We start from the raw sequence: 20,800 nt of genomic DNA on the forward strand, positions 1-20,800 counted from the left end.
TACAGAGCAGAAAATGCCCTGGGATGTTCTCACGAGGTGTGGTCTTCCCTAGAGAACCAATTCTGGATAAAGGTGTTGGGTCTTCCTAGAGGGACAACGACCTCGTATATTAGATACGAGTTATCTCTCATTTCATTGCAGGCAAGGATTACTTGGAACTTGTTATCTCTATTCCGAAAGACTCGAGCCCGAGAAAACATCTTTCAATTTGAACTCCTTCAAAGTGCAACGGCGCAAGGTCATAATTTGGTGGCCTTGTGGATGCACAGATGTGAAAGTTTACTGGAAGAATTCGACATTAAGAGCAATTTACTTCATGAAAATCCACTCGCTGCAAAAATGAAAATCTGGCGTTTGGACTGGGAGAGAACTTGCTCTGAAAGAACCATGGCAAAACTGATGTTAAGTGCCCCTCTAGAAGTTTGTTCTTTTAACACGCCCCAGCGTTACACCAGTCTATTTCCGGAACCCAATGCACGGAGACGATTCATGTTATTTCGTATGAATCTGTTCAAAACTAAAGAGCGGTTACAAACATGGAAATGTAACAAAAACATAAACCTCAGGTGCAGATTCTGCACAAAAGCACCCGAGTCGCTGAAACATCTAGTGTTATTTTGTAACAGCTTTCGAAATGAAAGAACTTTGCATTTGGGTCCATGGGGGGTAATCCACCCTTCTTTGTGTGCGGAAGAATGGTGGGGTCATATGTTTAATGGAACAGATCTGAAATTGTTAATTCCGCTGACACATTTCTAGCAACAATCGAACATCAGCTAAGTACGGCTTCTGATGCTTAGGAAGTGAATGAATGACTATTGGGCAACAAGAAGGCCGATGAAATGGGAGAAAGGGAGGTGGCGATCTTGAATGTATGGCATCTGGGGATTGTTGATGTATGTAAAAGATTTTAAGGGTTTGTATAAACCGTATAAAATAAAAAAAATAATAAAAAATAAAAAATAATCCACCATGGCCACACATAGTGCAGCATTCCATCCAATAGCCCACCTGACCACCAACACACGGACCCCATCACCCCAACATGGCCCCCCTGCAATGTCTCCCCCAGAGGCCCGGGCTATATTTGAGATAGTCTACCTGGCTACCTGGACCGCATAAGAAATCTTCAGTAGCAGTTGGCAACAGGGGGACACAGCTAAGCAGACCACCCTATGCATTAGAACACCCTTCGTATGTCCTTCACAAGCTTTTCAGCAATGCCTTTGACCTTCCTAGACATCACTTTCCGGCTTCTCCCAGGACTTGCAGCCCTCAGAGGAGAACTAGAAAACTGCTAGAAAAATGACTTCCCCACCCCCACAGATCCCAGTGGACACCTCAGGTTGGGACCGGGTGTCGACATTAGGCAACAGTGAGGGGATGACAAGCATCACAACTGAGCGTCAGCATCCGCGATGCCAGGACACGAGAGAGTCTCGAGGAGCGACATCAGTGATAGGACGAGGGCGGGCGCTCTTGTGTCTTGGCATCACTGATTGGATGACGAGCAACATTCTGGTGTGTCAACATCTGCGATATGATGACAAGTGGCAGATGTAAGTGTTGGCATCAGTGATAGGATGAAAAGAGACAGAGGGCCTAATTCATGGAATGTTTACCACGGTATGAAGTGGCTTTGCAGTGGTGCAATGGAACTTTGCACTGAGTTTGCACTGGTGCGAAGGGACTTTGCACTAAGTTTGCACTAGTGCAAAGTGACTTTGCACTCCAAAAATAGACTTCGCAGCACTCTGTGAATCAGGGTGTTTGTTGGTAGTGCACCCATGAATCAGGCCCAGACACAAGTGCTGACGTCAGTGACAGAATGAAGGGAGACTGCCTGGAGTTGTGCCGACATCAGTGGTGCGATAACGAGCGACAGACTGGAGGGCTGTTATCGGAAGCACTGGAGACATTCTTGGCATTGTGTGAAATATCTGTTATAGGAATATGAGCCAACATGTTCCTCGGCTGCTCCCACGTAAACTAAAAAAAAATACTGAAGACAGAGAGGGAGGGCGAGAGAGAAAAGGAAAGAGAAAGCGCGAGGGAGCGAAAGAGAGCGCAGAGAGTGTGTGTGAGTGAGACAGAGAGAGAAGCAAGAGCTGGGGGCGGACTTGCTGGGTGCCAAAGTAAGCCCTCCTCCCACCCAGGGACAGGTGAGTGGGCGAGCAGCAGGGGGGGGAGGGGGAGGGGAGGACGGAAGAGTGGGAGGCGGTGGCCAAGTTCCAGTCAGAAAATAGCCTCTACTTACAAAACACATGTCATTCAATTAGCGGCCAAGCAGACTGAGGTCCAGATGCATATTTCATTTGTTACCGTATTTTTTCCAAATAATATTTTATTAAATTAGTTCGCTGTTCATTGAACTCCTTCCCATTGGCAATTACCATCCACATCAAATGTATGAGAAATTTCTCAAAGCCGCGCCAAACAACAAAGTCACTGGCTGGAGCGGACTCTCCTGGATAAACCTCGGAATGTATGAATGCATTATCAGTGCTGTACAGCGAAGCCTCGAGGCGCTTGCTGTCCTGTGGGTTCTGAACTGAGGGTCCCTGGGTTATGAATCCCCATTCTGGAGATTTTACTTGAAAGAGGCCCGCGAATGTGGCGGGGGGCTTCCTTTCACCAAAAAGCCTGGGGTATAGGTAGAGACACAGCAAGTGGTGTCCTATGGCCTCTACCCCATGCAGGGTTCAAAAGTGAGGGCAGCTGGGAGCTGTTTAGCTCCTGCTTGTAGCCTAGAAGAGCCTGGTTACCTTGACACCAACAGCATCCAGGCGCTACGTTTGGCTCCCCTGGTCACCTGATGCTGAGCTAGGTGCGTTTGGGACGATCTAGAAATTAGCATTGGGACGCACCTATCCGCCATGTCTAAGGGGTCACAGGTCATGGAGGAAGTTCTATGCCTGCATGTTAGATTTGCGGAACGCTATGTACTAGCTCCTGGTTCCCCAGTGGTCGCTCCTGATCACTGGTTAATGCTGGACACCCAGCAGCTGCCTTTAACCCCCGTTCTGCCAATCCTAATTGTGATCCCTGCCTACGACACCCCAAGAAGTGCATCGCAGGTTTAATAAACACGTACAGAAGTGTAATACCAATTAGTACCCAGCGAGAGTCAAGCAGAATGCAACACGCATTCTGATTGGCTCTCGCCGGGTCCTTACCCGGCTGAGAATCCTTCGATTCTCGGCTGGGACTCCAGCTGCCTTGTCCTCGGCGGGGGCGTGGCAGCCCCTCTGCCAATGAGGAGGCTCGAAGCGGGGCCATCCTCGCTCCGAGCCTCCCCACGGCTGAGAGGCTGCCTCTGTCCCCCGCTGGGGAATCGGGTAAGCTTTTTTTTTTTTTTCCTTCCCTCCCTCCTCCCTACCCCACCCCACTTACCTTCTTGTTCCTGCGTCCCTGGTGGGGGACGATGGCAGCCTCCAGCAGAGTGGAGACTCTGCGCCTTCACACAGCTGGAGGCTTCCATCGTCCCCTGGCAGGGACGAAGGTACTTTTTATTTTTTCTCCCCCCTTCCCCTCCCTCCCACCCTCCCAACCCCACTTACCTTCTGTTTCTTTTTTTTTCGGGAGCGGATGCGCTGGGAACACTTGTTCCCAGCGCGTCCGCTCCCGAATGCCGCCATGGAAAGAGAAAACAGACTCCCGTTTTCCCTTTCCCGGTGGCCATTTTCTTGGTTGTTTTTTTTTTTTTTTCTGTCCCGAAACGCTGCGGCTTTTCGGGACAGAAAAAATGCTTTTAGTGCCCTGGTCACGCATATAATGCTTCGCTCGGGCCTATAACTATGTGCCCCGGGGCATTACCTGAGTCGGTAATGCCCCTGCCGCTCGAGTCATATTGCTTAATTAACAAGATTCCATTTGCCGAGCACACTTAACCTGGGTGCTACCTTGATATGCGGTGGGCGGGCACATGGCATGACGGGGTACATCCAGCTGCAGCAGCATATGACGGGCACACTGCCTTGAAGCCCACCACAGCCTCATGTGCCCAGCGTTTACCAGGTTATGGCAGCTGCGTCCGTATGCTGTGTTTTTAACAGGGTCACTTTCTTTGTTGGCACATTACTCATGCATTATCCCTGCGGTCGTTTTGGTCGCATTATATTGCACAGCCTGCGGTAGCGGCCGTGTAGTCATGGTTAAGTTGCTCAACTCATACGAAGAGCACTTTTTGGGCAGCTTGTAACTTCGGCGTTGTTCAGCGAATCCTCACCAAACTTCACAAACAAAGTATATGGGTACCTCAGAATGTTTTATTAACGTTTTGTGCCGTTTCGTCCAGAGGGGGTAAATTTATAAGGGGGTCCCCTCATTTTTAAAATCCTCATAGACTCAATGTAAAAATGAATTTGCTTGCACCTACAGCCCAAACCGCTGGACGGATTTGCACAAACTTGCGCTAGGAGTGGCGGCTTGGTCCCTAAAGCGTGCTTTTACAAATTTGGTGTAAATCCATCCAGTAGTTTTTTTAAAATAGCCAAAAAGCAGATCCAAAAAAATTTGTGATATCTGAGTCCGTACCGTGAACTAATTTCCTGATTTGGGGTCAGTGGACAACTCTGAACCAATCGGCGAACAGCATGATGTCCGTGGACACCAATCGGGCCCGTCAAAAATGTCAGGTGCATCAACATTTTGAAACGGTTGGCATTTTGAATCCGAGGACATCTGCCGGTATTCACAGCTGTGCAGTAAATACATATTGAAAAACTGAATATTGCACTTGTCAAACTAACGAAACAATTTCTGAGGAGGTGAGGGGTGATGAGGGAGGGATGCGATATGGACATCGAAAGCCAAAAATCTCTGATGTGCGAGAACTTTGCAGATGTTTGGGGACATCCATGTGTATTTCTGCATTATAAGGTCGGTGGAAAGCAGTTTTTGGATGGCTTATAACTTTTGCACCACTCAACGAAAATGCAAACAAATTTGCAATATCATTTAAGAATGGCTCCAAAATGGTACTGCACATTTTGGTGCTGTTTCACCAAGACGGAACAAAATTGGAGGGCGGTCCCAAAATAATTGGAATGCTTATAAATTTGATGACAAATCTTCACAGAATTTTGCAAATGGATTTTAGACTGAGAGTTGAATGTTTTTTCAAGGTTTGGTGGAATTTCGTCTCGAAGGGGCAAAATTAGAGGGGGTCTCAACATTTTTAGATGGCTTAAAAATTTGTTGCTGTTTGACGAATCTGCACATACGTTTGCGGTAAGATTATAGACACAACCTTGAATGGGTGTGCAATGCCTGAATGGATTTTGTCAAGTGGGGGCTAAGTTATATGACTATTCTTCGTATATACATTTTAACACTTTTCAAAAAAATAAAACATGGACGGATTTGCAGCAAACTCGTGCAAGGAGCATTGATAAAGACCCGAAAGGATGGTTTCGTAAATGTGCCCTTGTTTTATTTTTTGAAAAGTGCCATAGTGATGTACCTTTGGTTCCTGTGGTATATAGCCTGTGGCAAGATTTTCCGGGTCCTGGCTACTGGCCATGACCACTAGGGACAGGCAACAGGGTTAAAGTGGGCATGGCCACCAGGGACCGGCTATGTGGTAACGTTTTTCGAAATCAGGATATGTTTGAGTGGGGAAAAAAGTTCTGCTCGTGGCTACATCCTGAAGTGCTGTATGGGATTTCAGCAAACATGCACGAGGAACTTCAGCAAAGACCTCAAGGCATGGTTTTGCAAAACTGTGCTGTGTTTTATTTTTTCCAAAGTGTGAAAATGTAAGTACAAAAAATAGTGATATACATGTGGTGCTTTTACAGTGGTCCTGGCCCTCGACAAGGACGAATGCCTACTCCGATTTACGTATTGAGGCATGCAGCATGGCCGAAGCCCATGCCCCATGGATTGTGGAGACTGGCCATGCAAGCCATGAGAACTGACAATTGGTCACAATATGAGGCTATAGTGGACACTGATCTAGGATGCAGGGTAGGTGAAGTGGATAATAGGGGGGGTTGGTGGGCTGGGGTCATGGTGAAGCCTCATGCCGTAGGCAATTCAACCATGACTTGCATCCCCAGCGTGTGCGGCTGATAACGACAGACATCTCATGCGTTGCAAAAATATGTTTGTTAAAGGAGGTTTGTAGTTCTTTCATATATTTTAAAAGAGGAATTTTTATTAACGTATATACAGTGATATATACTGTATAACTTATATAAACATCATGAAACATTTTCACTCATAAAAAAATATGGCATTCAGTGAAAAGACGTTGTTAAAGGCACGTCGTGGTTACAAGAAAAATCGAAAACCCCCAAAATTCACCAGTTATGGTAAGCTAAGCCACCATAACTCACACCACCACCATGCACTGCTAACACTAACACCCAGGACATCAAAGATGATGGCACAAATGACATCACCGATGACATCACTCCAAAGGGACCCACCCACATCTTTTAGTCATTCTCATTCTGGCAGACCAGCAAAGGGGAGGCAGTTGTTGAGCGCTTATCCAAAAGTGAAAATAAGATCTCTCCCGGCCTTCCCTCCTCCCCTGGACCCACCACCACATGGAAGATCGGTCTACAATAGAAACCCCTTGGTATTGAGACATTTTATTTCTACAAAAACAAAAAGTTACTGCTGTTTCTTTGGAGAAAAGGGCACTTATCACCTTGGCACTGTCCACACAGTACAAAGCAGTTAGAAGAAACTTCCAAGAACATTCTAGGTGTATAGACAAATGATGACGTAGATACGTTTAGCTCATGAGAGTTTGTATATGTGGAGGTGCAAATGTAAATGTCCGCAATGCTTTTTTTTGGACCCAGCTTGGTTTCTTTTTAACCGAATGACCCAATGATTACTCCCTGTGAATACACCAGTGTACCACACACACATGTTGTACCAAACTTAGTACATACAATGTACTACTTACTAAAGTGAAATAAAATAAACATGGACAACTGTAAATAATAATATTATGCAACATATGGCCCATAACTAATTATATTTTCTTTTCTTTACAGACACAGCAGCACACATTATACCCTTCTCACCATATCCAACTAAGTGGCCAAACCTAATATGAAGTGTATTGCAATTTGTAATCTAAATAACCACATTATTCAATGTACAATATTCATATTGATTACATAATCACTGTCCACATACGGCCACACCTATATTCTTTAGCCGTGATATAACCACTTTACACACTTCAGTAACAACTGACTTATGAATTTGTATTCCAAACACATTACTTTCATGAAATATGTATAAATATGCCAAGACACAGAACACCTCCCAGTCAAAAGGATTTCCGCAGATGGATTTTCGTGTGCCTGCAGAGCTCAGAAGGAATCCGCGTGGGTCGAGGACAGTAAAAATGACTGCAGACTCGGCGACAATCATATGGCCATTTTCACTTATACAACAGGTCAATCTTAACTTTTTTACACCCCCCTTCCCAAACAGTCTTTCATCCACAAAAGAAGCCCAGATGTATTTTCCAGAGACCAGGCTGCCACTTTTCATGAAAGTTTGGTGCAAATCCGTCCAGCGGTTTAGGCTGTAGGCATGAGCAATTCTTTTTTGAATGTATGTCTATCCAAATGTTATGAGCCCCCCTATAAATGTGCCCCCTTGCCAATACCACACCAAACTTTGCAAAATCATTCCAAAGTGGCCATAAACATTTTAGTAAAGTTTAGTGAGGATTCTTCAAATGGCATCAAGTTATAAGTCACCCAAAAGCTGCTCTCTCTGTGGGTTGAGCAACTTAACCATAACAGCAGGTCCTGTAATATATGTATATATGCGGCAACAGCCTCTCTACAGTTAAGGTGAGTATAGGAACCATAAAATTCTATTGTTAATAACCTTTGATTCGAGTACGGATTTGTCTGAAATTTGGAAAGTGATAAGGGACTTGTCTCCCCCACTGCAAAGTTTGGTAAAGATTCCTTAAAAAATAAAAAAGTTATTAAGAAGACAAAACATTCTTTTTTTAAAAGTTGCGACCTACTTCCCATTCATTTTCCCATAGACAGACATGGTCAATTTTTGCCAACCCGCAGAGCCCAGACCACTGGATGGATTTCGGCCAGACCCAAAACAACTTGGGCACAAAGCGTTTAAAAGAGGCCTTTTTGTGGTTTGGGGTTATGCCATACAGTAGTTTTCAAATATGTGACGGAGAAGAGCGTGCCCCTTCTCCAAAACAGATGGCTACATCTCAAGTAAATTGCCAAAACTGGGTGTTTTTAGAAATGAAAATGCTGTCAAAAGACATTTGCAGGTTAAAAAAAACATGCACATTGCATCAGGCTAGAGGTGGGAGCTGGCTAGAGGGAACCAAGGGCCTCATTACACGGTATGCGGTAACCATGGCGCTACTAGCGCCATGGTTGCCGCCGGTATTTTACTGTGTCCGCCTTGGTGGATGGCGGAATTACCGCCCTACTCCAAGGTAAGCGGGGGCGGTAATTCCCCATTCACCAAGGCACTTCCCCATTCCCATTTTTGCCCCATAGGGCTCAATGGGAATGGGGAAGGAGCTATTTACGGTACCGCAAATTGCGGTACCGTAATTAGCACCAAGGTCCCTTTGCGGGCCCATTCCTTAATGGCTGCTAAAAGCAGCCGTTGAGGTCGGGTCCGGCAAAGGGACCTCGTAGTAAGGCAGTAAGGGTTTATTGGTACCGGTGCCCTTACCGGTACCGGTAAACCCTTACCGCATACCGTGTAATGAGGCCCCAAGTGAAATTTGGGAGTTGAAGCGGGTCTAGGGAGTGAGTTTGCAACACCAAGCTTTCTGTAGCCTCTGCTATAGCTGACATCTCAAAGCAACAGCGTGGGTTGTGGGGGGAAAGTGAGAGGGCTGGAGAGGTGGGGAGGCCATCTGGGGAGTGGGGGGAGATGGCACAGATGTGTGCCTGTAAGCATTTGTCTTTCCGGACGTTTATCTAGGAAGGACTACAGATAGCCAAGGGTATGTGTAGTTCTGTACCCACAATTATATATTTTTTAAAGATATTTTTACAGCTATAGTGACCAGCTGCACAAAAGCCATCCAGCCAGTATCCAGGACAGACCCTGCTTAGCTTCAAAGTGAGAAAGGGGCCAGGCTCTTCAGGCCACATTGCCTAATAAATGTGTTGAAGTTACAAGACCATGTAGCTTGAGGGTGCTGGCCCCTTCCTCAGCTTGAAGCTAAGCAGGGTCAATCGTGATTACTGCATGGATGGATGACTGAATGGGCAGCCAGGTTTTTTTTTCAAACCATGCTACTGTCAGTCCTTAAACGTTTTGCACTCAAGGCCATTTTTATTTCCTTTTGCTGAATTTTCACCAACTACGCTGTTGACACTCAGGTGGTGGTTGAACTTAGTGGAAGTTACAGCCATGACTGCGCAAAGTTAGGAGACATATATAACATCATCAAGGCATGGATGCATTTGAACTGGATCTGCCTAAATGCAAAGAAGACTAAGCTTATGATCTTTGGCTCTACCCATGCAAGGCATAAACTCAGTCCCCAGTACAAGTCTTTTAATATCATGGATTCGGCATCCCCGATGAAGTGAAAAATCTAGGCATGACCCTAGAAGCGTCACTAGGTGCTGAGACCCAGGTAATGCACCTACAAAAGAACTGCCAATACTACAATTGCGTACTTTGGTCCATTAGACCGTTTGTAAGTGAAGAGAACACAGCAAGCATTGCAAGAGCCATTATTTTATCACGGCTGAACTACGCAAATGCTTTGATGCTTGGCGCAAGTAAAAGCTGCATGGCCAAGTGCCAAATAATTCTAAACAATTCGGTCAGAATAATAAACAAAAGGCCATGGAGAGAACATCTTACCAACTAATCTTCACTGGCTGCAGTTGAAGAAAGAATCATTTTCCAGAGCATGACCTTGGCACACAGCTGCTGATTTGGACAGGCTCCGGGTTATCTTAAAGAAAGGATCCCCTTGTACACACCTACAAGATCCCTAAGATCATAAGGAAAGAACCAGTTAAAAAGCACCTCGTACAAATGCTCACAGGGCATGGGCAGAGCTTTCCCTGTCAGAGTAGCCCTGATATGGAACAAACTCCCTATCAAGCTAAGACGAGAAAGGACCTAGCACAGCTTCAGAAAAGAGATGAACACCCACTTATTTAAATGAACTCACAACCCAGTCCAAACTTGAAAAAAATTGAAGATTTGGATAGATTTCCCTAAGAGTTTTTGTCTTGTTCGTCTTGTATCCCCTGTTGTGCCCTGATGCCTGTGGGCTTCAGTGCAGTGAAAGCCAATAAATAAATAAATACATAAATAAATAAATAAAATATAAGTATTTATATATTTGAGTGACACTATGGTATGTGTACTTTTCAAGTTATCTTTATGAAGCCGAGTATTGTTGAAAGCCAGACATGGGTGTGAGGAGGGGAAATGATGAGAGGGCAAGTAAGTCATGAGTATTTTCCCCACGATGTGGCAAGAGAGTTTGCAATCCTGGGCACTGGTGCAGTTATTTCCCCCTGATTGTGGTTTCTTTTCAGAGCACAAGTAAAGGACACATGTGGGTGGACAGCGTAACTTTTTTTCAGAGGGTGTACGCAAACCCCATGTTTTTTTTTTTAAGTTGGCAAGCTTCCTCGTGTATTTCGGCTACCAGGAATTTACTTATGTTGTCATGTTCCGAGTGGAGACTGAAAGCGAGCCCCTGAACGCTTACACCAAAGAAAATACAACCCGCTAGGGAAGAAAGGCCCAAATCGATTTTGTAAGGATAACAATGTTTAATCTCATGAGCAGATGAGAGCAGCAGCAAAGGATTCTGCTGCCAAGAACGTTCTGCCAAAGAAATAGACAAGCAGAAGCTCTTAAAGCAAAATATCGTAAATGACGCAATAGATAGAGTGAAAACCCACGCGGCTGATTGGATGGACCCTATACAGGTGCTGCCTCTATCCATATGGGATGGCAGTTTATTGGTCCCAGCCCAGTCCATCCACCTTCCATCACATGGACGCTGCAGGGCTCATCGTCTTCTCATGGCGAGGGTCAGACAACAAATTAATTATACTCCTACTATACAGCGTGCTTATCACTCATACCGTGCACTTGGCAGGCGTCAGAACAGACAGGAGATTTCAGGGTACTGTAACCTTCACCCACATATTTCACCCGCTCTCTCTGCACCATCTGGCTCCAAGGTCTCTGCCCTCATTTTGAATGTATCCCTCCCAGCATCTCGCAATACAAATCACACGATTGTTGCTGCAACGATACATCCTGTCCGTCCTCTTTGAACATTTCAAGACTTGTTACTTTGGGGTTGATGGTCAAAGGGCACCTGGTGTCATGGAATTTGGGGATTTTAGGGTTTAGTCAGTTATATGGGCTATAACTCCTGGTCACTCGGGAATGGGCTGGGTCATGCTTTGGCCAAAGTGAGATAACATGCCCACCAAGTGCTGGCCTCTGATTCCGGATTTGCAGGGCACATTCTTCCTGGGTGAAAGACACATCTTCGCAACACTTTCAAGAACAATGGACAAACAGCGTGGCAGGTGGTGGGTGCAAACTGTCCTCATGGGAGCTCGGGCATGACTGGAGATTTTCCTGTTGCCTTGTGGATTTAGGCCTAGTGCATGCAATGCTGCCTTTACTGTGCTTACTGCGCAAACCTTCACTTCTACCTAGGAATATTAATATCTACACAAATTAGCGATACCGCCCACGCCTTGGGCTGCACCATATGAATATGATATAATTGATGATGTTAGCATGGGGTCCTACTGAATGGGAAAGCGCGCCTTTCACTGAGCCCTCTCCCCCTGGTTCATTACAGTGCCTCAAATGCATCTGGCCTTACTTTAAAGCACCTGGGGGGAGGGGCTGTCCCTTCCCAACAAGATGCTTACTCATACGACAACAAGCACTTGTTTCATATTGGAATTTCCTTTGCCGGGGAATATTTCACAACAGATTTCTGGGTTTAAAAGGTGAGCACCTTTTATTCTTTGCCAGCATATTTATTGGAACATTTCCTCTCTCACATTATTTTTCTGGTGTTCATTACATTTTTTTTAAAGTCCAATTCTCTTTTGTCTTGCACAATTTCTCTTATGGAGAAGGTCTCATGAACTACATTTGTATATTTCACTTTACGATATATGTTCACCTACTTTGCGTATATCCATGGGTGCCAGCTTTTGATTTCCGCTATGGGGGCAAATGTACCTTGGCATATGTTATCAGCCGGTCATTTTTTACCCTTTCAGTGCCGGTTAAATGCAGTTAGTTGGATTTGTGCGATGTATCACAACAGTCACCAAGAGACCAGCCATAAAACAAGGGGCTTGTAGCACCCTGCTTAACCAAAGTGTGTGATACTCTGCAAATAATTTAATCGCACAGGGCATTGTCTAAAAACATTGGGAGTTCTCAAAGCATGCAATATTTTATACATAACAATACCAGTGTCAAAACAGGTCACAATGAGTTTTTGATTGATAAACATCTTTGAGCGATGGGTTGGTTGCAAGTGTTTTAAAACAATGAGTGGCCATGCCCACCGGACATGGACAAAGGCCTGGTAGTGTTCTAAAATGGACAGTGGGCACGGCTGAAGGCCGTGACCACTGGCCATGTGCAGAAAAAAATCTATAGAATAAAAACCTATTGAACTTAACGCAACAAAACCCCTGAAATTCAGCCAAAGCCACCCTAACTTTGCACCCGCTGTTGTGCAGCCTATGACCACAATGATGACATCACTAATGACATAATCTACGACATACACAAAGGTCAATGTAATACAAAATTGGATACTATTTAAAGATTACTTTTACTTTGTACAGAGAGTGTTTTATTTTTAATTTTAACACGTTAATCACTTACAAAAGACATACAGAAAGAAATATACATGTTTTCAAGCAAATGACAAATTTAAAACTTAATTTCCTTTCTATACATATATACATTTAGAGTAATAACCACTTTTGTTCAATACCCATGTATGGACATCTTAAAATATATCCTAATACAAACTTGTTTCTTGTTTTAAAGCACTTCTCATGTAATTTAGAAAATGATACGTGTACACAGTTTTCTAGCAATAAAACAATTGAGTATTTATTTATGTTTATTTTAAAATGTAGTAAATAATTGGGGTTCAACATGTGTCGCTTTCAATTTATTTCTACTAATTGTTCTATGAATGCCTATACAGAGTATGTTACAGTGAGCCTGTCTTAGGTACATTCTAAGCAGTGAACTATTTATAATTCACATATCATCTTTCACAGAAGAACTACACAGGAAAGCTTTGCAAGTAGTGATATGATGCATGTGTGGCTGTTTACACTTTTCAACAATGAACTTTTCTAAAATGCTAACCTCACATCTCTAGAAACGTACGGGTGGTCTAAATATGGCCAAATACGTAGAGTGCTCCTATGTCTGATGCCATTAGTTAAATAATCATTGATGTCATATATGATGCCATTAGCAATGTCACCAGTGATCTAATCAGTGATGCCCTCAGTGATGTCACCAGTGATGCCATCTGTGATGTCATCATTGTGGTCATAGGCTGCACAACAGCGGGCGCAAAGTTAAGGTGGCTTTAGCTGAATTTCAGGGGTTTTGTTGCGTTACGTTTTCACCTCAACATCCCTGCAGCTGAAGTACTTTCCTTGATATGTTTATATATATATTACGTTTTTGGGGTAGAGGATTGGGGGTGGTGGGTGGCAGGTTGAGGCGGTGGGGTGGGTTAGATTGAGGGTTGAGGGTTTGGGGGATAAACCCCCCATTTAAAAACAAACAAAAGTCTACCAAAACAACCAGTGGAAAAATGCACGAGTGATGTGCAAATGAAGGAAGTGACCTTGTTAAAACATGTTCAACTGCTATGTCCTCACTTTCCACGTATAGTCGTATATAAAGCAGCATATTCCCAAGTAGTGGCATATTATGGCAAATGCAGCCTCCTCCATGCGGGTGCGGATAGCTTATGCTTGTTATTCTCATATTTGCAGTTACCATATGCCAAGTTCAGCCACAAATGCTCCAGTAATGGCAACCAATGTCTGTGCCTCAAATATTTATAATCACCATATGTATAAAATAGCCTGACCTACCTAATTGCCAGTCGCAGACTCAAAGGCTACATGAGCACCATCCAATGCAGTTAATACCCTCCAGTGCCTGTCATGAGCCACTGCATGCACTGCTCCATGTCACTGGATACTCTTTCAGGTATGTACCGTGGAACCTCACGCGTGTAGCTGCTGCACTCATCTGTCAAATGCAGCCTCAAATGCCCAGCACTGCCACTGCAATAAATCACCCATTATTGCAGATAAGGTTTAATGATGGACAAAGCAGCAAGCCCCACTGGCATGCCTTGTCTTACCCTTTGGTAGCGTGGGCCGAGCTCAAGCAAACTCTTAAAGGGAGTAAGAAGTGCATAAGGTTCGAACACTCAACCAACATTCACAGAAAATGATCAATTAAGTTTAATGTCCATTCTAACAAAACATATAAATGCACGTTTATTACCCAAGTACCATAAAAACCAAGCCATAATTGGAATATAATTATTCCCAAATCAATTGGTGAAACCTACGAAAAATAAACCAAAACGATTTATGAAAATCAATGAACACAACATCTTGTGGGGAAAAGTTATCAATGGAAAAATACAGAAAACAGGAAAACAGGATATGACTGGATGTGTCATTGATCCTTTGACCCGATCCATGAGGCCAAAATGCTCTGAAATGTTATCTTCACACCTAATAAAGATTGTCCAGGCTCACAGCGCAGGTAAGTCTTGATTCTATTAAAGACAAGGAGGCGAGCATTACGCTTTACTTCTTTATTACTGCTCCCACAGCAATTAAACATTAAACATTTTAACTTTCTTTAAAACATGACAACACATTTTTTGTTCCCTCCCAGATCTTCTGGAGTTTAAAACACAAAAAAGGGTAGCACAGTTTTAAACTGCAGGTAAAATGTCTTCATAAACTACCAGTCCCCATAATCCTCTGTGTTTGAGTAGTCCTGTCTGTCCCATTTGCCCAATCAGGCTCTGGCAACACCTATAAGAGAGACCCTTAGCCAGTTCCGCCCATCTTTCTTTGGTAGCCAATACCAATCCAACTGAAAACACCAACAGCCAAATTGAACCAAATGAAAAACATACACAATCCACTGCGCTGAAACTTCGCCCATTCCACAACGAGAAGTCTCCCTTTCCAGACTTCATCCCCTATGCCCCTTCATCTTCACTCAAGTCGCCTTTTGCACGTTGCCTGGAAGAAACAGAGGCGCTATCATCAGGGTGCGTCACACGTTAACATAGCTCATCATTACAGTTAGCAATACGGCCTTTAAACATCAGGGTGTTGTATAATGCTTGCCTCCTTGTCTTTAATAGAATCAAGACTAACCTGAGCTGTAAGCCTGGGCAATCTTTATTCTATGTCGAGACAGGAGGCGAGCATTATGCTTGTTCAAAGCTGTCAATCACCCTATTAGCTCTCTGCGAAACCAGCTTAAAATAGAAGGTCTTAAATGTTGCTTCATTAGACCAGTCATCAGATTTCATGATATCTTGCAAAGGGACGCCTGCAGAAAATGCCCAAGATGCCACCGCGCCCCTTGCTGAGTGCACACCTTGGGATAAGTCAATATCTGCCCAGTGCATTACTTCTCTAACCCATCTCGCAATGGTGGCTGTTGCAACTGTGTGAATAGGCTTCCTGTGCACAATGAATAGCTGGTTGACCCCTCCCAGCCTCACTGCAGCTGTGGCTACCTCATAGTCTTTAATACATTGCGCCACGCAGAGTTTTGCATTATTTGGAAAGTATGGGTATGAATTAATCATTGAGTTTGATTTAGTTCTGTTTGCTACGTTAAAGGCTACTCCTTCTGGATAAAAAACCTTCATGTCTATCTCCAGTGCTTTCACGTCTGAGACATTCCTACATGCTGTAAGGCATAAAAGCATGGCTAGTTTCCATGATAATTGGAATCACAATAGGTCACAATAGGTTCCTGTTATCAGGCCAGGCTAAAAATAACTGAAAGACTACTCGTACATCTCAGAGTACTGAATAGATGGGCTCTGGGGGTTTACGCATCTTCACCCATTTTAGAAGGCCCAGCACTGCCGAGTGTTCACCTATCGGCTTCCCTGCCACCTTCCTGTGACCCGCTGAGATAGCTGATATGTACAAACCTATCGTTCTGTAGGCACAGTCCTCTCCAAACCTCTGAGCTACAAAATGCACATGTGTACTAGAGGGGCCTAATAGAGTCGGCAGCGAGATGCGAAATGCCCGGCAGCTGCCATCGTTGCCTGAAACCCTGCAAGCCATCAGGCACAGGGTGCCCTCTGCTACTAGCGGGTCAAACTGACCGCTTGGGTCTTGTAGAATGTCCCTCCTGTAGGAAGCACTCTCAGAAAATACATAGAAAGTTCTGTAACTACTGCAAACCACGGCTGGTACTTACACATCGTAACTATCAGTACTAGTTCTGCTTGTTCTCTGCGCACTTTCGCCAGCACTCTCGTCAGCATGACGAATGGAGGGAACGAGTAGTGGACCGGCCACTGTTGCAGGAACGCATCCGTCCCTGCTGCTTCCAGGTCTATCCTCCAACTGTAGAAGTTGGGGGTCTGGGTGTTGAGCCTGGAAGTGAACAAGTCAGTATCTATGGGCACTTGCATTGAAGCTAAAAGAAGGCCCACTATCCGAGCTAGATTGCGAAGCGAAATTACCCTTTTCGCTATCACTGATCTCAGCTCCTTCTTTATAGTTTTTATCTTCTGTGACGCCAATTCCAGTGAGGCCTTCCTGGTATCTATAACGAACCCCAGGAACTCTGACCTCTGGTGGGTCGAAGGTTGGACTTCTCTGCATTTATGACGAAGCCGACGGAGGACACTAGGTTGCATACCCATGCGGCCTGATCCCACAGGTGCTCAGAGCTCTGCCATAAAATGAGGATATCGTTGAGATAAATAATTATCCTTATTCCTCTCTCGAGAATAGTGCTGCTAGTGGGCGCATAATCTTTGTGAAGTCCCATGGAGCGGACGCTCGGCCAAAGGGGAGACACGTGAAACTCCACACTTCTGCACCCCACCTGAAACAGAGATATTTCCGGTGTTCTATTGCTATTGGGATAGTCAAGTATGCGTCTTTGAGGTCTAACCGGACAAGACAGTCTCCTGTCCTGAGTAGGTCTCGAAGAAGGTGTATGCCCTCCATCTTGAAGTGCCGGTATATAACCCATTCGTTTAAACCTTTTAGGTTTATCAGTGGTCTGACCTTCTCCCCTCTGTGGACAAGGAACATATTGCTGACGAAACCATGGCTTTCCTGTACTTCCTGCCCTATCGCCCCTTTGTCTGCCAGACTGCAGAGTTCGCTGAAGAACAGTGCCTGCTCGCTCTGAGGCATGAACATTGAAGCAGGTTCTTGCGCTTGCGCGGGGGTACCTATGAATTGTAGATGCATGCCTGATACCCATGCATCAATGGATAATTTGCGCCATGCTTGTAAAAACCAGACCGTCCTGCCCCCCACTTTCGAGGTTGGCACCCCCATAGCACTCACCCCCTGGAGTGCTCTGATGCTTATAGGCTCCTCTCCCCTCCTGCTTCTGGGGAAAGAGGCTCTAGCTGGGAAGAAGTTGTCCTGTTGACAGCTCTCCCAGTATTGCCGAAACGACCGGACACCTGACCCCTCTGCCGCCCGGTCCATGCGAAAACTCGATTGGGAAAGATTCTTCTTTTTGAACTTTGTGCCTTCTCTAATTGGACAAATTGGTTCTTTTCCTTGTTGAAGGCGTCCCCAAACAGTAGGCCTTTCGTGCTTTCTCCCACCTCGTATGAGGACAGGCCGCTAAATTTGCTGTCTATTTTTACAGCACTCCTCTCCTTCTCTCAGAAGACATAGCGCAATTTGCGTTCCCTAATAAACAAACTGCTCTTTGGGCCCAGTTTGCCAGTGCTCGAGGGTCAACTGGTGTGTTCGTATCCATGGCCCTCTCGGCCAGGTCCATAATTTTGGCAAGCGGGCCTGTGAGGTCCAAGAGTTTATCTTGGCAACCTCACCACACTTGGTCCAGCCCTTTCCACACATTCTTGGATGCTTTGGTGAAAAGGTAACCATTTTTGGGTCGAGGTCCGGGGTGTCGATCACTTTGCCTGGCAGCTCAGGTCTGGGGCACTCCGCCCTCATGTTGGACCTTATCTCTCTGTCTAAAAGCTTTCTTATACATGTGTTATATACTGTGCAACCCTGGGTGACGGCACCCAGTCTGAAGATCTGGGAAGCCTCATTGTCTCCAGGTCGAACATGTCTCCTAGACCCTCTTCTTCTCCTTCTGGAGGCAGCTCAGAGACCTCAGGTTTCTGAGGGGCTTCCTCCTCCTCCCTGCTCTCATCGTCTGGAGTATATCCGGCACCCTCTTCTTCCCCTGTATTGTACACCCCTGGGGCAGGGGATTGAGAGCCTGGCACTGTCACCCTCTTTAAAAAGGCCTCCTTAAGCCTGCTGACCGGGTCGACTGGCTCTTGGGGACCCAGCTCTACCCCATCTGAACGGCTCGGGGGCATCATAGAGTTATTACTCTTCTGAGCTTTCTTACCGCCCTGTTTATCAACCCCTAACTCGGGGTGTCGAGCTGAGGTTCCTTCGCCGGGGCTCAGTGCCCTCTTTTTCCTGGACTTCTCTTGCTCTGCTTTCTGCATATTCAGCATGGCTTCTAACTGGTCCAGTCTCTGTGCCAAGGGCAAGACCCCTTCTGACACTACCTGAGACAATGAGTCTCCTAGTACTCTTTTAAAACTGAGGGAAAGGTTCTGATCCTCCCCTATGCGCTCCTCCATCCATTCATCTGAGCTCCACTCAGGGGATATGCTCCTTGACCCTCTGGGCTCTTCAAAATGTGCCATAATGTAAGGGCACTATGGAACCGCAGCTGTCAATCTTTGGCCCACGAGGTGTCAGGGTGGCGAGCTGCAGTAAATGATCACTTACACTTTTCTTTCTTTTTTTTTGTTTTGGTTTTTGTCGTAGATCTTTGCCTTTTATCTGCGCTGTTTACAACACTCGCACTATTGTGGAGTAACGGTTCGCCGAGGCCTGGTGGCTGTTGGGGCATGACTGATCTGACTATCACTCCCGCGGGGTCCTAACGCCCCACCAGGAAACCGCTCTCTTTCGGAGCTTATTCCTGCAAACAAGTAGGCGTAGCCGGCAGCCTTACAAGGGCGCGTTTGCCAGCGGCTCAGGTCCCGGCCTCCTATGTAAGATGTAAAGAGAAAAGGTTGCAGAGAAAGCGAACACTGCGCGGCTCGATTGGTACGCCTCCATGGGCGTAGCTTGTGCAGTCAATAGGCCCTCGCAAGAGTCACTGAGGTAAACAGTTACCAATGGAACATACTATTTAAGCATTTGAGCGCTGGGGCTCACTTTTATGTGTACGCGGGTACGTTCAAACAATAGATATTCTAAATTACTCAGACAGAGACAAATTAGAGCATTACAATGGCATAATCACGCAATATAGCAACTACTTATCTTGGAAGCAGCAACAAAGAAAGAGGAGTGGAACTGGCAAAGGGTCTCTCTTATAGGTATTGCCAGAGCCTGATTGGGCAAATGGGACAGACCAGGGCTACTCAAGCCCAGAGGATTATGGGGACTGGTAATTCATGAAGACATTTTACCTGCAGTTTAAAACTATCCTACCCCTTTTTGTGTTTTAACCTCCAGAAAATCTGGGAGGAAACAAAAAATGTGTTGTCATGTTTCAAAGAAAGTTAAAATGTTTAAAGTTGCATTGCTGTGGGATCAGTAATAAAGAAGCAATGCATAATGCCCTCCTCCTGTCTCGCCATAGAATTGCTCTTATGGAGAAAATATCATAACTGTGGGGAGGGTCCTTTGGCTTGACCTGACGAGGACTCCTTTCTAAAGGGCAAATTCTGCAAAGTGCATTAGGGAGTAGGACCTGCCGAGGGCCACATGGCCAGTCTTCCAGAGGATTGGGGTACCTGGGTTCCCTACCGTCACCCAGAAAGTTTCCAAATCCCAATGAGGAGAAGGGAATGGGGGTGCCAATTGTCATTCCTGAGTGAAGCTTAAACAGTGTCAGATCAGGGCCCTGAGACCACCACCCCCATCAACCAAAAGAGCCAGTAAAATGCCAGAGTTCTAAGATGGAGAAAAGAGCCATAGAAGGTGCGTGCAGTATCCAGGTTACTGCTCCATGTCGCGGGCCAGATATCTAGCCATCAACCATTCATGACTGGTCCCAAGCACTAGGAGTGCCCGCGGAGGCGTCATCCTTTTCGGACAAGTTCCATGGTAACTGCCAATCCTCCAAATTGGTCTTTTTTTAAAAAACATTTTTTTCAAACTATCTCTTTCGTGGGTAATGCTGGGCACATGATATTTGGTGAAGAACCCATGGGTATCTTCTGCTTCCAAGCACTGGCCCACGACTTGGGTCTTGTGGGAGCTTTTTGGCTGCTCCTGGATCCTTGGGGCTGAAGGAGAACCTCCACAGTGAGGCATGCAGGCCTCACACATAGGGCCTCATTACGACCCCGCGGTACGGTATGGATGGTGCCAGTATGGCACCGTCCATACCGTACCATCTTATTCCGAGTTTCCCTCGTGAGTCGCTGTGCGGCACCCGCGAGCAGAACTCGTGATTGCACCAGCACGTTATCAACGGTGTGGGTGCAACCATGCTCCTGACCCCATTCTGCCCT

Source organism: Ambystoma mexicanum, chromosome 9 (assembly GCF_040938575.1).
Source record: "Ambystoma mexicanum isolate Mex_15411 chromosome 9, UKY_AmexF1_1, whole genome shotgun sequence".
Classification (NCBI taxonomy): domain Eukaryota; kingdom Metazoa; phylum Chordata; class Amphibia; order Caudata; family Ambystomatidae; genus Ambystoma; species Ambystoma mexicanum.